Raw genomic sequence first — 14,204 nt, 5'->3', positions numbered from 1 at the left:
CTCTACAGTCCAAAGGCATGCGCTACAGGTAAACTGGTTAAATTAAATTGGCCATAGTGTCTAAGTGTGTGAATGAGGGAGTGTATGGGTGTTTCCTAGTAGTGGATTGCGACTGGAAGAGCATTCGATGCGTATAACATATTCTGGAATTGTTGGCGGTTTATTCCACTGTGGTGAACAATGATATATAGGGAATAAGGGACTGAATAATGCTGGCCAAATTTGCCTAGTCCATCTTCCACTTCCTCTATCCATCATGGCCTCCTAACCTTCCCCATATCTTAATTGGCCTCATTACTCCGTTCCCTCTCCAATAGTGGGATCTAGTGCAGAATGGCTGCCCTCGCGTAATCCAGGAGGGCCTCAGATTACGATGTATAAATATTATTACAAGTTTCAACTATTCACCAGTGTGAGCAAATGACATGATGATCAATCAAAAAGAAGAACAGTAATTTTCACTTTCACTTCACGATTCAGGTGTCTTTCAGAAAATCACTAGCTTCACTTTACCATCAAAACCCACACGTTTGTTTATGCTATAGTGAAGATCACACAATCTAAAATATTATATCTGCACAACCCAAGCAGGACAACTGCCAGTCCAGATATATACGACCGCATTCGGGAATGCACTGGCCTCAGTATCTCGAACTCTGCATCTCAGGGTTGAGTGTCAGCCTTTTCAACATCAACAAGCCTAACGCTTCAGCACCTCTTCATGTCCCATGACCTCCGGACCGCATTGATAAAAGTAAACAAACACTGTCTTACCTGGACAGGTAACATGAGAGGCGCTGACTTCCGTTAAGAGCTCAGACTCAGTCAGTCCTGCCATTAAAGCTGTGCCTTTAGGGTGAAGAGCTTTACGGGACGGGGAGATGGAGAGGCCTGATAATGGACTTCACACGCATTAAAGCTGAAAGCAGGAGCTGAAGGGGAAACGGGAAAGTTGGGGAGATGAAAGGAGAATTAGGATGGGAGTGAAACTGAATGATTTATGGAAATCAGTACGCATGTAGTAATGCAGAAATTTAAATTCTTTTTCAAATATTTTCCAAGTTCATTTTGAGAATTGTTCAACATTTTTAAACATAATAATTATTTATAATATATAATTATAACCAATTTCTAATAGTACATGTATTTTCACTTTGCCATAATGACACAGCAAGAAGGTTGCTGGTTTGAGCCTTGGCTGGGACATTTCTGTGTGGAGTTTGCATGTTCTCCGCGTGTTTGTGTGGGTTTCCTCCGGGTGCTCCGGTTTCAAATCCAAAGGGTACAGGTGAATTGTATATGCTAAAATTGACCGGAGTGGATGAGTGTGAATGAGTGTGTATGTGTTTCCCAGTGATGGGTTGCAGCTGGAAGGGTATCTGCTGCGTAAAACATATGCTGGATACGCTAATTCCGCTGTGGCGACCCCAGATTAATAAAGGGACTAAGCCGAAAAGAAAATGAATGAATGAATAAAATGGCTAAAACAGACTGACATGCTGTATATCAGCTGAATTAACTGACTGTTGAAATTGAATACATTGAAACACACACACACACACACACACACATAAATAAATGTTTATAAATTCAGTCATGGTGACTAATACTACTGTTTTGTCACATTATCCAAAGGTATTTCATCAGACCTGTGCTTAAACACACGTTCAAATCAGATTTGGGTGATTATCTTGACAAGAGATGATGCAATTATATCACAACGCTTATAAGACATTGTGATGATGAATTAGATTAACTGCACAAGAAATGATGAAAGACCATTTAACATTTTCACACATACACATGATTTTTTCATTTATTTTATTTTCGGTTTAGTCCCTTTACTAATCTGGGGTCGCCACAGCAGAATGAACTGCCAACTTATCCAGCAAATGTTTTATGCAGCGGATGCCATTCCAGCTGCAGCCCATCACCAGGAAACATCCATACACACTGTGGTCAATTTTAGCATACACAGTTCACCTGTACAACATGTCTTTGGACTTGTAAGGGTAACCGGATTACCTGGAGGAAACCCACACAAACAAGGAGAGAACATGCAAACTCCACACAGAAATGCCAACGACTCTGCCGAGGCTTGAACCAGCGACCTTCTTGCTGTGAGGAGAATGTGCTACACACTGTGCTACCGCGTCGTTTTCATTCTTTTATGACTTTTTTTAACCCATTTTAATCTGTTTTTAATCCTAGCCTTTCCTACTTTTTACGTTGTAGTAAATGTAACAAATTACAATCTAAAAAAATGCTGGGTTGTGTTAACCCAACGTTGGGTCAAATATGAACAAACTAATTTTTGCACATTTTTTTTTTGATTGAATTTAAATGAGATACTTTAAACTATCGGGTTTGTCCTTATTTGAGCCACACTGTAAAAAATGTTTTTACTTTTTCCCCATTCTTCTATTTTGAATTGAATTAGGGCACCTTGATCTTTATTCCAACAATTTTTAACCCTCAAAAGTTTTTAAAAAAGTGACATTTTTCAACATTTTTAATAGTTAAAAGTGATATATTGTCTGTTGATTGATATAAACTGCCAGTACATTTTCTGTTACCTTACGGACTAATTTCTCTCCATATTACTTCTTACACATTATATTATATTGCCTAACAGCAAAAGGGTTATTGGTTCGAGCTTCGGCAGGGTCAGTTGGCATTTCTGAGTTTGCATGTGCTCCCCGTGATTAGTTGGGTTTCCTCCAGGTGTTCCAGTTTCCCTCACTAGTCCAAAGACTATATAGGTGCGTTGTGTTGGCTAAATTGTCATGGTGTGTAAGTGTGTGAATGAGTGCGTATGGATGCAGAGGGAAGGGCATCTGCTGCGTAAAACATATGCTGGACAAGTTGGCGGTTCATACCGCTGTGGCGACCCCAGGTTAATAACAGGAATAAGCCGAAAAGAAAATGAACCAATGAACAACATTATTTCAAACTACTAAAATGTCAATACAAGTCTTTTTGTTAACATGTAGAGCTGAATTTTTAACATCAAAAGTCAACAGAGCAGAGATCAAGCTCCTATAATGCAATTAACCGTAAATAAACGGAAAACACATAAACAGTGAACCACAAAATACAGAAACTATTAGGAGATTGTTTGTACAGTGCAGCATTGAGTTAACACAACCAGCATTGTTTAGCGAGTCTCTCAATTTTAAAGCCAGTAAAAGAGTTTCTGGACAGGTTATTTTACTGTAAAAAATGCTGGGTTCCACAAAATCCCTTCATGTTGTCCCAATACAAATCAATTAACTTAATTGTTTTTTACAAATTTAAGTTGATTGAACATAAAACAATTAAGCTATCCCATAAAAACCTCAAGAATTGTGCTGATTCAGCTCATTATAAATAAGTAATTTGAACAAGCAGCAAAAATTGTATACACTTTTACACACTTATATCTGGTCATACTGCTAGAATCAGCCTGTCATTCTTTATGATTAAATAGAAAAGATTGTGACATAAACAGTAGCCCGTGTCATGAAAGTGCACACGTAATCTGAGGCCTGAAAAGCACAAGCGGCCAAACCTCGGACTGTCACACACGTATAGCAGAGCACAGGCCCGGGACAGCAGTGCCAGGAACAGGTGGGCATAGCGGCTGTCAGGCGGGTAGAGATTGATGTGATGGGTGACGGTGCTGTGGGGTTTCTCTTTCCACACGGACAGCTGTGCTGGACTGAAGGGAGATGTGTTGTGTTGTGTGTGTCCAACAGGGACGGACACACTGGAGCCCATACAAACACCGCAGGCTGTTTTGATCACTCAATAAAAAAGATGTTTGCTGTTTGTTCAGACTACTTATTTAATAAAAACATAACAAACTAATAAGTTACCCTAATTCCTTCACACTGTCCTAACACAAATCGGCTGTGGAGAGCCCAGCATTTTTTACGGAGATCTTAACATGCACTGATAAAAATCATTTATTGGGTTTACTAAATTTTTTCAAAGTTAAGTGATTGCAAACAGTTTATATGGGCTGAGTTTAAACAATTAAGATAAATATTAATACTTTTTATTTGTTTCATTAAATTGTTTGAAAAATAAGAACATAAACAAGAAGAGTTTATTGTTAATATGAAACTAGATTATATCAATTTATATTTCTACAAAATTCAGACCATATAAACTGTTTGCAACCACTTACCTTAAAACCATGTACTAAATGAATTTTTTTTTTCCCGATGGAAGTCGATTACGGTTTGATCAAAAATGAAGACAAATCGTCACCTTTTTTATCATCACCTTTTTTTATCTTTATCAAGGTTTTATCTGCATTCTGAATGATTTTGAGATATTGAGCTTCAACGTTTTGCGTTCCATATAGCAAACAATATGTGCGTAACAGTTCTCTTTCATACATTAACATGACAGAGACCTTAAATGTACTCTAAATGTAAAAGTCAACCTTCTCTTAAATTTGCAAATAGGGGTAAAAGAAACAGGGCAAATGCAGATTGAACCTTCTAATTCTAAAAAGTCATTTTCCGCTTGAAATGATAAGGTTCTATCTGGCAGATCATTAATTGAAGCATTAATTATCAAGAAATTAAAAAAAGAAATAAATAAAATGGGTATTGTAACAATATGTAGATGCTTGAGAAAGTTATTTGCTTTCATTTACATTTATTTTATGTTTTAGGATGAATATTTTTTCTTTTTCAAATTAAGCATACAAGGCTGTGCTAAAAATTTTATCCTGTACAGATGTTAATTTTCTGTAATTAACATGGTAATATTTATTGAATTGTATGCTTTATATCAGGGGTGACCAACCCTCTTCCTGGAGATCGACCTTCCTGCAGATTTCAGTTGCAACCCATATTAAACACACCTGCTTGTAATTATCAAGTGCTGTTCAGGTCCTAATTAATTGATTCAGGTGTGTTTGATCAGGGTTTGAGCTGAACTCTTTAGGAAGGTCGATCTCCAGGAACAGGGTTGAGCACCACTGCTTTATATGAACTATTGAACTTTATTTAATGAATTATATGCCCCATGAATTAAATTAAGTATTTGCCCTTCAAGGCTTAATATCAAATTAAAAGACTTTAAAAGAAAGCAGATAATGAGCAAATGAGTTTAATAAAGACTGAAAAATGTTTCACTGACAATATATAAACACAAATAAAAATATTTCACATTTTATATATTGTATGTTTTAATCACTGTTTCTTTTTCAACAATGTAAAAATTGAACATTTCATCTCAATGTCAAAAAATGCTTCTAAATCATCACATTTACTCACATCTTTTCAGTTTTCTTGATTTCATGAACTCCGATGTTGTGTTTTTTTTCTAGTCTTTCCCGCTGTCTATGGAGCAGTCTGGTGGAATGACAAAGAAAGCTGATCCTGATTGGCCCTCGTGTGTGCATTCAAAATGCTGATTGGCTCAAAGATAGAACCAAGCTAGAGTTCGACTTAGTAAGTAAAACCTATTTTGTTTTTAATAAAAAGTCTTAAAATGTAAACAACTTAATAAAAAACATCACATAATGTCAGTCGTCATTTAATAAAATTATGTTAATAATTTAATTTTGACAAAAATGTCAGATAGAGCCTTATAATTCTAAGGTGACGAAATGTCAAATTTCTGTTGATCGCATCACAGTGCGTTTTCTCTACTAAGATTTTATTTAATTAATTTTAGTTAATTGGTTATTTAATGCAAAATTAGTGCAACATTTCTAAGTGTCTCCTTTTTAATTAAGATTTTCATGCAGTGTATGGTCTTTTTGCTAGGTTTAATTCAATCAATTTAAAAGATTTTAAATTATGGATGTTTATATTATTGATGGCATACCCAGTGGGCCCTTTGATGTCATAATGACTTCAAAAACATGTACAAAAAAAGTTCATTTAATATCAAAACTTTGATGTGCATTTGACATCCACACATTGATGCCTTGTTGACCACCAAAATAACAACACAAAATAAATTACAATATAAGAAAAGTGTTTTTTTTTTTCATCTGAAAGCTTCAATTGCAAATTAAACAAATTTACTTTATTTATAAATCAGGAACTAAAGCAGGGGTTTCCAAACTTTTCAGCCCCCAACCCCTAAAATAACAATGCCAGTGACTTACGACCCCCAAAGGTGGTTATAAATACATATGTTGCACACACAACAATAGGCCTATATAAACACAAGCATATTAACAACACAAAAAAGTGCAGCAGTCTAACAACCAAATCTTTTTTATAGTCATGTATTAATTTGTTTAATTTAATATTAACCTCAACTAAAGAGACTGGTAGACACAATATTTTCAGCACACGTCTATTCTGGATTTAATTTTGGACACAGCCAATCAGAGATTTAATCATTCAATTTCTTTTCGGCTTAGTGCCTTTATTAATCTGAGGTCGCCAAAGTGGAATGAACCACCAACTTTTCCAGCACGTTTTATACAGCAAATGCCCTTCCAGCCACAACCCATCACTGGGAAACATCCATTCACATTCATTCACACACATACACTACAGACCATTTAGCCTACCCAATTCGCCTGTACCACATCTTTGAACTTGTGGGGGAAATCGGAGCACCCGGAGGAAACCCATGCAAGGAGAACATCCAAACTCCACACATAAATGCCAACTGACCCAGCCGAGGCTCGAACAAGCGACCTTCTTGCTGGGAGGTGACAGCACTTGTTACTGCGCCACCGCATCGCCTCCAATCAGAGATTATTCTCAATATTCAGTTGTGGCCTGTATTTATTTTTTATATATTTGATTGGCATGAAGGTGTCAGAAAGTTTAACCTGGTGCTATAATATCAATCTGTTGACACTGTTGCTGTGTTGTTAGTTTAACGTTGTAAGAAATGTTTTTTTTATTTTTTTATTGCGCTTAACAAACAACCAAATGAAAGGAGAAGGGTTCCATGACCTTAAGATTAACTTCACACCTTTCTCCAAATGACAGGAGGTAATATATTGACCCTCAAGCATTACCAAATTACCAGAGAAGGGTCTCAGGACATTAAGGTTATTTTTCTCCAAATTTAAGGAGGTAGAATATTGAAAATTCAGAAACTAAGTGTCTAAAATCAGGGACTAAGAGCAAAATTTTCTGATACTGTTGTTTTCTGGAGAGTCTAACTGTATTCAGGCACAGAAATTGAATTATCAAATGTAAACAAAAAACACTGTATAGTCTTAATTGTATAAAAATTTCAATACAGATCATCACTGTTAAAGCTACAAATATGATTTCTCATACAGAAATGGTTTAAATCAGCTTGAAATCTTACAGTCGAGCAAAAAAAAAAAACTGAAAAGCGTACTCTATCAAGGTTAAACTTCACAATGACCCCGCAATGTTCTGAACTGAGGTGTTGATCCACTATAATCCCGGCTCGATATTGCAGACTCTATGATGTGACTATTGAGGATGCGCACATAGCGATATCTATGCTGAAACTTTATACTGTGCAGCCCTATGTCTGACCTTGTCCATCTCTTTATGTCCACAGTGTAGTCACCTTATAAAGGTTATTTACAGCAGGATAAAGTGCCATTCCACAGAGCTCAATCACCTCAAACTGGTTTCTTGAACACGAGAATGTGTTCACTCAATGGCCTCCACAGGCACCAGATCTCAGTACAATAGAGCATCTTTAGATAAGCTGGAACCTGTTGAAATGCAATAATCAATCAATCAATCAATCAATCAATCAATCAATCAATCTATCTATCTATCTATCTATCTATCTATCTATCTATCTATCTATCTATCTATCTATCTATCTATCTATCTATCTATCTATCTATCTATCTATCTATCTATCTATCTATCTATCTATCTATCTATCTATCTATCTATCTATCTATCTGTCTGTCTATTGGTCTGTCTGTCTGTCTGTCTGTCCATCTATCTGTTATCTGTTTATTCATCCATCCATCCATCCATCCATCTATCCATCCATCTGTATCTATCTACCTGTCTGTTGGAATGTCTACCTATCTGTCCATCCATCCGTCAGTCCATCCATTGGTATGTCTGTCTATCCTCTATACTACACAGTGTTTTTAATGTACATTCAAACCTTCTATAACAGCTTAAATACAAAGTCAAGAGAGCTTGAAGTTATTCCTCCTTGCTGTCTTTTAATTAGCAGTGAAAGGCAATTTGTCCTCAGCTTTGTGATATTGTCTGACAACAAGGTGTATCTGCTATGGATTTAATAAAAATTCCATCTGGCGCCAATCAAAGTTGAAAAGGAAGAAAGTACACAGATGTTTTGCTACTGTAATTGAAGATCACCTCTGGCTTAACCTGCACAATAAACCAGAAGGCCACTGCATAGTGGATGGAATAGAAATATATTAAAACTTATAGGCATAATTGGAAGCCAGCATATTTGTAGAGCATAAAGGACGTGCAGAAGAAACGCTTAATGTTTTGATGATTTTAAACCCAATTTCAGCACCTTGAAAGCAACAAATAGCCAATTTCTGTGACATAAACACATCTACACATTCTCGTTTATTCAAATTATTAATAACCGGAATGTATTCATCGCTGAGCTGAAATTAAAATGAATTTGTATATAAGCCAAAAAGACAAAAAAGAGGGCAAAATAGGTTACTGTACAAAATTTGACCATGGAGTCAATTGTCTCCATCTGAAACAATTCACCAATGGATTTATAAGACTCGCAAGGATATTAATTGCCATCACAACAGAAGTTGAAGCGCACCATCCTTGGACTTTCATTCAGTGTCAGAAAGGGTGTCTTAAATTGTCAACCCAAACCGGTTTCAGCTCAAACACAGTTTGTATGTACAGTTTTCTTTGTTGGCGTAGAATAGCTATTATCCATCAGGAACCTTGAACCAGATGAAGGTATAGTGATTTTTTTACAGAGCGCGACAGCGTGCGTTTGGTTTCGGAAAATGGAGTCTAAGGGTTTTAGAAAGCATGAAAGTGAGTTCTGTCACCTCTCCATGTTTTTCAAAAGTGTTTCAGATGTCTTTGAACCCTCATCTTGAAGTCCATTATGAAGCAGCAAAGTTGAAAGGCAATTAATAGAGTAAAGGAACCCTAAATGCGTGCCCTGCTGTATTATTTGAAACAGTTTGCTCACCATTCTTGTACATTCTGTTACTCTGAACATTCAACACACCTCGTGTGAGAAAGAACGGAATTGTAAAAGTGTATGTTTTTCTGAATTTTGCCTTGATGCTTTATTATTTTTTTTAATTAACGAAAAGCTAAATTATGGGCAGAGGCAGAGTTAGTGCTGTCGCCTCACAGCAAGAAGGTCGCTGGGTCGCTGGTTCGAACCTCGGCTCAGTTGGCGTTTCTGTGTGGAGTTTGCATGTTCTCCCTGCCTTCTCGTGGGTTTCCTCCGGGTGCTCCAGTTTCCCCAACAATCCAAAGACATGTGGTACAGGTGAATTGGGTAGGCTAAATTGTCCGTAGTGTATGAATGTGTGTGTGGATATATCCCAGAGATGGGTTGCGGTTGGAAGGGCATCCGCTGCGTAAAAAATTTGCTGGATAAGTTGGCGGTTCATTCTGCTGTGGCGACCCCGGATTAATAAAGGGACTAAGCCGACAAGAAAATGAAATTAAATAAATGAAAAGCTAAATTCTTTTGAATTGATTCGGTGAAGATAATATAATGCACAAATATTCCAACGGTTGATGGATTTGGATGGCAAAGGCATTGGTATATTTTAAAATATTAACAAAAAATATTCCTCTCAAAAAATGAGACGGTGTGTGTGTTAAAAATTATCAATGGAAGCTTTTAAAAAAGCTTTATATATTATTATTAACATATTTTGTGATTGATGTTTTATTTTTATTTTTATTTATGCTCTTGAATTGCATTGTTTGACCTTGATTTTTCCTCCAACAACTTGTGTTCTTATTGACATTTTTAATAGTTTGAAGTAGGGATGCTCCGATCAGGATTTTTGCAGCCAATATTGAGTAACAATTCCTTGTCATGTTCACGTGTCTTATGTCTCAATGAAGTTTAGAGAGCATATTTGATTCATAAGAAGTTAAAATGCACACTTATAAATCCATTACTTCCACTACTAGACATTTGTTGCAATAAGTGTTGTACAATAAATTATATTATTAAATATTCAAGTTAAAAATAATTCAATAATTTCTCTAATATTCCTTAATACTTTTTCCCTAAAATTTCCATCCAGGTTTTAATGAACTTAATGAGCAATATTGTTGAAAATACAGAACTTTTAGATTTCAGTTGTTATATATCCTCTGCTTGTAAACATGTTAACAAACACATGTGATCCGTTCAAAAGATCGGAGCATCAGTTTGAAGTGATAGAATATCTGAAAGGTAAAAAAACCTGTACCAGTACTTTTTTTGTTATTTCACAGAATTATTCTCTGTTTAATTATTTGTTGTAGAATATGTGGTTTCAAACTACAACCCCAAATCAAAAAAAGTTGAGACAGGGTAGAAAACGCAAATAAAAAAAAAGAAAGTAATCATTTCTAAATTTAGATTGACTTGTATTTCATTGCTGACTATATGAACACAAAATATTTTATGTTTTGTCTGGTTAATTTTAGTTTTAAATATACATTGTTTCCTGTCATTCAGACCTGATGGCACCATTAATGCTGACAGATTTCCATGCATATTTCAACAAAACAATGCAAAACCACATTCTGCACACATTACAAAGTCCTGGCTGCAAAGAAATTGAGTATTTAAATGTCTTAGATCAATGGTCTCAAACTGAATTCCTGGAGGGCCGGAGCTCCAACCACCACCTTAATAGTCTCTAGTATTCTTAAACGCCTTGATTATTTAAATCAGCTGTGTTTGATCAGGGTTGGAGTAAAACTGTGCAGAGGTAAAGCCCTCCAGGAATCCTTCGATAATTATTTTATACATTATTTATAGAAAACCATCACTATCACACAATCATAAGAAAACTTAAAAATGACTATTTGTTGCTTAAAAGTTACTGACCCTTTCTTGCAAACATTTTGATATATTTGTTTCATTTTCATCATGAAGCAAGAAAAAAGGGGCAGGATGTTGGATAAAATCAAATCTTGTTAGCATTCATGAAAATTTGTATGAACATCAATGGCAAAAGTCAAATACAAGGACACATCAAATGATTAACCTAGACCCAGTTTGTTTTGTCTTAAAAAAACAACATAATACAGAGAACACTTCATATTAGAAAGGATTGAAGTGGAAAGCTAGATGTTTTAGGATCATTCTTTGGGTAATAAATTTTTTTTCGTTTAATGAATGAACTTAAATAATATTGAAAGAATTACAAAGAAAATACAGTGAAATAATATTTGCATGGCCGCAATTCATATTTTTAAAACATCTATTATAAGCAACAAAAACAGGCATTGCATAAAATCATAACAGTTTAGATATATGGCATAATGCAAGCCTAAAATGGCAGTTATAAGTGCAAATATAAATTGCAGGTGTAAATGATTTAATTTAAAACACAAAACCATTCAATCGGTCAACCTAAATCACAGCTCCTTTTATCTTAACACACATGTAGTATTTCTGAAAAATATTTTATATGTGAAACAACTGATCTCTAAAGCTTAGGATTCTGCCTTATTTTTAATCAATGAACATCATTTCTGAAAGACAACTATATCTATTTACAGAATCTGTACAGAAAAACCTAATACTGTTAAAAAAAAAGCTCTTTCTGAAGCATTGCCTGGCATACAGCCTTAGTTTATATATACAGTTGAAATCAAAATTATTAGCCCGCCTGTGATTTTTTTTCTTTATCAAATATTTCCCAAATGATGTTTAACAGAGCAAGGAATTTTTTACAGTATTCCCTATAATATTTTTTCTTCTGGAGAAAGTCTTAATTGCTTTATTTTGGATAGAATAAAAGCAGTTTTTAATTTTTTAATAACCATTTTAAAGTCAATATTATTATCGTAAGCAATTATTTTTCGATTGTCTACAGAACAAACCATCATTATACAATGACTTGCCTAATTACCCTAACCTAGTTCTTCTAGTTAAGCCTTTAAATGTCACTTTAAGCTAAATACTAATATCTTAAAAAAATCCTGTCAAATATTATGTAGTCATCATGGCAAAGATAAAATAAATCAGTTAAAAGAAATGAGTTATTTAAACTATATGATTAGAAATGTGGTGAAAAAAATCTCTCCGTAAACAGTCTAATAATTCTGACTTCAACTGTACTTAATATATATTAATACTCACATTGTAGTAATCAAAATGACTTAACATAAATTGTAATCACCTTACAGAAAGCATGTGCAAAACATAATCATGACAACGTGTATAACTATGCAAACCTAACTACTGTAAACCCAACGCTCAAATATGTAGGATTTCATATGTCAGGATTTTCATTTCATCAGTCTGAATCCTGGCAGTCACTTTCATCGATCAGCCTACTGTATACTCCATCACATTTTGTCTTTTCAGAGTCTGTATACAAAATATGGTAACACTTTACTTGAAGGGGTGTTAATAAGATTGTCATTAACCTTTATAATCATGACATGACACATGAATGAGATTTTCTGCATGCTTATGACAATGTTATTTAGTGTCAGTCACTCATTGTTTGTTATAACTTGACATAAGCAAATACATCACAACCTGTTGCTGTCTTTGTCATGACAATTTGACATTACCAAGTCAACACAACTTGTCAGAAATCTGTCATAAACATGACTGTCATGAAGCCATTATAAATATGTCATGAATGTGCCATTCGCGCCTGCTGTTCTAGCATAAACCCACCAGAGGCAGCAGCCGACTGACTGACTGACTGACCGACTGATATTCCCACCCACCCCCTTTCCTACACCTACACAGTGTTTTCAAAAGCTCCAATTGACCCAAACACCTCCTTCCCTACACCCAACCGACAGTGTTTTCAAAACCAATCCAAAAAAAGGAAAGCCCTTGCTTGATTTGTACCATGTTTTCACCCTGTTATTTACTTGCTTATTTTATTTTTTGCCTTTTGTTTTACCTATGCAATGTTGTGAACCCAGAGTGGGCCCACAAGGAGCCGTGGGAGGCCTGATCACCACAATAACCCCCCCCAAAAAAACAATTGCAAAAATCCAAAACACAATGGACTGACCCGGAAGTGTAAAAAAAAAGTGGTATTTATTTACAAAAATGTGGAGGATAAAGTCCAGTGCAAGAAATATACAGTGTCCAATATACAGTGTCCATAAAAAGTCCAAAAAAAGTACACATATATATAATATATATATATATTCGTCTTTATATTTTAATTGTTGATTTGATTTTTTGTATTTTTGTGTGTGTGTGTGTGTGTGTATATACACACACACACACACACACACACACACACACACACACACACACACACACACACACACAAAAAAAAATACAAAGTATCAAATCAACAAATCAAATATAAAGACGAATATATATAACACAAAACCAAATCAAAGAAAAAAAGTCAAACGTAACCACTGTATACTAGTTTCCACTTACTCAAAAGAATTGCTCACGGCTCTGCCACAGCACGCTCACTCGCCAGGTAAACTGACCCTGAGCTGGAGTCTGGCGTCCCTCTTTATACGCCAGACTCCGCCCATCGATTGGCGCACGCCATACTCCAGTAAGTATATCAAATATACTTTCTTTAAATTCCCCTTAAACGGCATTGCTTTAAACATTAACTGTTTACGTCTGCTTTAACAGACACATAAAACATATAACATTAAACACATACAACCATTAACACATCCTTTCCTGTAAAACAGGACAAACAACAATGCTGGTTGTACCCACAGACAACACTAATGGTACAAGTGGTTCAGCGGGCAAACCACCATGGCGCGGCTTCTGATGTAATAAGCTCGCGCCATCCCTTCGCTAAGCTTGGCCGGTCTCGCGCTGAAGTCTGAACCCCCTAGACAAACAAACAAACCACGCAGACAATGGGTATGTGTGTGTGTGTGTGTGTGTGTGTGTGTGTGTGTGTGTGTGTGTGTGTGTGTGTGTGTGTGTGTGTGTGTAAGTGTATGCTTCGTGTGAGACTGGAGGGGAGAAATTAAACTGTGAAGAATGACTGAATGCTGGTGAACTGACGTGTGCACTCGTCATTACAGAGCTGACGGAGGAGGAATAAATGAAAGTAAGTGGTGTGTGCG

General features: G+C 35.7%; 1 protein-coding gene and 1 long non-coding RNA gene across 11 annotated transcripts in view; one reads left to right on the top strand and one right to left on the bottom strand.

Moving 5' to 3' along the window:
• The window catches only part of vgll2a (vestigial-like family member 2a), a 42,275-nt gene extending 35,105 nt beyond the window's left edge, over positions 1 to 7,170 (top strand). The window contains exon 5 of the transcript XR_012395551.1: positions 5,327 to 7,170. The gene's annotated coding sequence lies outside the window, so the exon portion shown is untranslated. The remainder of the gene's footprint in view (positions 1 to 5,326) is intronic.
• The window catches only part of LOC137488687 (uncharacterized), a 149,975-nt gene that overhangs the window by 125,980 nt on the left and 9,791 nt on the right, over positions 1 to 14,204 (bottom strand). For all 10 annotated transcript variants that reach the window (XR_012396041.1, XR_012396039.1, XR_012396040.1 and 7 more), the window contains exon 3: positions 775 to 932. This is a non-coding gene — a long non-coding RNA (uncharacterized lncRNA). The remainder of the gene's footprint in view (positions 1 to 774; positions 933 to 14,204) is intronic.

This window comes from Danio rerio, chromosome 20, assembly GCF_049306965.1.
Source record: "Danio rerio strain Tuebingen ecotype United States chromosome 20, GRCz12tu, whole genome shotgun sequence".
NCBI lineage: Eukaryota > Metazoa > Chordata > Actinopteri > Cypriniformes > Danionidae > Danio > Danio rerio.
Note: the sequence above shows the minus strand (reverse complement) of the source record. Positions and strands in the feature narration are given on the sequence as shown.